Source organism: Lissotriton vulgaris, chromosome 8 (assembly GCF_964263255.1).
Source record: "Lissotriton vulgaris chromosome 8, aLisVul1.2, whole genome shotgun sequence".
NCBI lineage: Eukaryota > Metazoa > Chordata > Amphibia > Caudata > Salamandridae > Lissotriton > Lissotriton vulgaris.
Window position 1 is genome coordinate 8728158 of NC_141696.1, and position 3958 is coordinate 8732115.

General features: G+C 41.0%; 1 pseudogene; it reads right to left on the reverse strand.

Annotated features, from left to right (window-relative positions):
- Positions 1-326: 326 nt before the first annotated feature.
- On the reverse strand, positions 327-3182 carry LOC147693217 (uncharacterized; annotated as a pseudogene).
- Between the last annotated feature and the right edge of the window lie 776 nt (positions 3183-3958).

The following is a 3958-nucleotide window of genomic DNA, read 5'->3' on the forward strand; positions in this document are numbered from 1 at the left end:
AATAAAATACATTTCAAAGCATAGCAAAGGAGACTTTCTTTGTGGTGTTTCCATTTAAAGAACCAACCTTTGATATCTAGCAACCAAGTTACAACACATATGGCTTCTCCCCTGCAGGTGGGGCTTTGCTAAATACAAATTCAGTGCAATTGAAGACTTTTTTGATATTCCTAGTATTTCTGGCTTATAAAATCGATCCCATACATATTAGCTTTGGCAGTGGTTGTTTATATAGCATTTTATATTGCAGTTTTTCTCTGTGAAGAACTATTAATGCAAGTAATATTAGTGCACAATTTATAAATCAGATGGATCGAGGGCTAAGGCTATCCTGCCAGAGTACGACACTGTGATCTGCAGCTCACATACGGATCTTGGTATTTTGACATAGTTAATTTCCTGTGTGTCACCTGGTGTCTATGCAATGACACTGGCCTACTAAAACTCTTGTCATACTCAGTACAATTATATGGTTTTTCACCAGTATGCCTCAATTGGTGTATCTGAAATGATTCTTTCAATCTGAAAGCCTTCCCACTTTCTGAACATGTGTGTGGTTTCGCCCCTGTGTGAATGTGTTGGTGTTTCTGAAAAGAGCCTTTTAATCTGAATGTCTTCCCACATTCTGAACATTTGTACAGTGTCTCGCTTGTGTGCATTTGTTGGTGTTTCCGGAAAGAGTCCTTTAACCTGAAAGACTTCCCACAGTCTGAACATGCAAACAGTTTTACACCTTTGTGAATTTTCAGGTGTTGCTGGAATGATCTTTGAAATCTGAACATGTTTCTGCACTCAATACACGTATATGCAGTTTCACCAGTGTGTCTCCACTGGTGATGCTGCAATGATACTTTCAATCTGAATGCTTTCCCACATTCTGAACATACATAAGATTATTTTTCACCTGTGTGTATTTGTTGGTGTTGCATAAAACATGCTTTCAATCTAAAAGCTTTCCCATAATCGGAACAGGAGTTTGGTTTTTCACCTGTGTGAATTTGGTTATGTTGTTGAAAAAAGTCTTTAATCTGAAAGCCTTCCCACACTCACTGCAGTGAAATGGCTTTTCACCTGTGTGTATTAATTGGTGATTATACAGTGATGGCAGATCACTCAAACCTTTCCCACACTCTGTACATTTATATGGTTTTTCACCAGTAGGTTTCCCCTGATGTCACTGCGATGTTGCTTTTAATCGGAAAGCCTTCCCACACTCTGTACAAGCAAATGGGGTCTCACCGGTGTGTATACTCTGGTGCGTGTACAAAGATGATAGTTCCCTAATACCTTTCCAGCACCCGGTGCACTCGAATGGTCTCTCACCAGTGTGTGTCCGCTGGTGACGACCCAATGATGTTAAGGAGTTAAAACTCTTTCGACATTCACTGCATTTGTAGAGCTTCTCACCAGTGTGTCTTCGTTCATGTTGAGTTAGTAATGAAAGGTGAGTGAAGCACCTTCCACCCTCCTTACATGAATATGGCTTTATCTCCAGTGTGTATTCGTTAATGTGTATCAAATGACCATCGGGCCCTAAAACTCTTCCCACACTCAGAACATGTATATGGTTTCTCTCCAGTGTGAATTTGAAAGTGCTGAATTAATGCTTCTGGGAACGTGAAAGTCTTTCCACATTCTGAGCACAGCTTTGCTTTTTCACCCATGTGTTTTTTAGAGACAATCATTTTTATTATTCGGAAATCAGAATCATAGTACAGAGCTTCCTACCTACATCCTAAGGCCGGCAGAGCAAAAATGAATACCAAAGTATTGCTATAAGACAAACAACGTGTAGGATTCACACAGTAACGACCAACGAGTAGGACTGTCATACTGATTTCCTATTTATGGACATCGGTAAGAACAAAACAGCAAATCAAAGTAGAAGACAATCTAACTAAACATCCCCCCCACCTCCCAATCCCTCTCCCCATCCACCTCTGCACCAGTTCCATCAATAGATAAAGACCTTCCTCCCGAGGCACCACTCCATCATTTATATTGTTATCTGCATGATCCACCTAAGATTGAATGGGGCCCAACGGCTCCAGGGGGACAAGCTTGAGGATCTGTAAATATTTCAGGCATGTCCCTTCTCTCATGTCTTGAGTGAGGAGATGCAAGAAAGGTGACCAGAGTTTCGCAAAATATTTACCCTTCCCATCCACACTTAGTGGCATTCAGCCTTATTCATGAAGCCGAAATCAGCTCGCAAAGGGCCAGATTCTAAGAATCTGACCCTTTGCGAGTGCGATTTTTGCATTTGGGATTTATCATCCCAAATGCAAAAATCGCTAATTGCGATCTCGCAATTTTGCGAGGGATTACATTTAAGGAATCTCTATTTGAGATTCCTTAAATGTAATTCATCATCCAATTTTGTTTTGCGAATTCGCAATTTCTGGCCGCAATTTACCGCGAGGTCAGACCTCGTGGTAAATTGCAAAAACTCAGAAAAATGCTTTTAAATGCATTTTCTGAGTTGCATGTTACACACACACATGTCCTTTGGACATGTGTGTATGCAACACCTGTGTAATATTTCATTTGAGGGGTGCTACAGGGTGTCCTTTGGACACCCCTGGCACCCTTCAAATCGCTATCTTATTTGCGGTTAGCTAATTGCTAATCGCAAATAAGGAATACTCCCCATTCATTCCTATGGGCCTTTTGGCCCATAGGAATGAATGGCGAGTTATTCCTTATTTGCGATTAGCAATTTGCTAATCGCAAATAAGGATTATGTAGGAATCGCATTTCTTTATGCAATTTCTACATGAATCCCGTTTTGCGAGTCCTTAATAGCGAATCGCTATGAATCGCTATTAGGGGCTCGCAAAACAGGAGAATGATGAATCAGGCTGATACTCCCCATAGCCAGGAGATGCCACAGGTGATGCACCCACGAGTTTTTGTGTGTGTCGGGTTAATATTATTTTTTGACTAAATATCATTCCGAATTCATCACATGAATATGATTTCTTACCTTTGTGTATTTGCTGATGCCTATACTGTAACGATGGGAAACTAAAACTTTTCTCACACTTAGAACATGTATGTGGTTTATTACCTGTGTGTTTTTGCTGGTGCCTATACATTAATGATGGGTACCTGAAACATTTCCCACATTCAGTGCATGCATAAGTTTTCTCATCAGTGTGTTTTTTCTGGGACATACTCATTGCTGATAGTTCACTGGAACCAGTTCCATACTTGAGTGTATAGTTTCTCAATAGGGTGTGCCCATTGACTCGTTTCAATTTGATATGAAAAAATTAAACATTTGTGTACACTTTTAGTTCATTCTTGATTTGTGTTATTTGCGGATAGATTCTGCTGGCTGCAAACCGGGTATTTCTTTATGTTTTGCTTTGCAATGTTTTCTGCTCAGTGCAATTGGTGCCAAAGTCATTTGAAAGCACCTCAGATGGTACCAGTGGAGTCTGAATGTCCGTTTCATTACTTGATGTCCATGCCCTGTAGAATAGAGATACCACAAATTACTTCAGGATGTTATGCTGAATACATTGTCTTTTCAGAGCAATGGTAACCATGTAGGCTCGGAAAGGACAAGTCCCAGACAGATTCTCGGGATAACCACTGATTTGACATTTAAGTTTCATTTAGATTAAGTGGATGCAAATGCATCTGATGTGGACATCCTGAAAATATGTATTCTGGGTCTACTTTGGCTCCCTCTGATTTAGAGATATAGATGCACGCGCACAGACATTGAAGGCACTCCAAGTCAGGCCCCAACTACCTGAACGGCCTGCACACACACACACACACACACACACACACACACACATGCACACACACACACTCAAGGTACTCTATAGCTCAGCCCCCACCAACCTGAACAGTTGCATCTTCTTCCACCAACCATCCTGACACTTCAGCTCTGCAGGACTCCTACTTGCAACCATACCCACACATAGAAGGAACCAGATCAGGA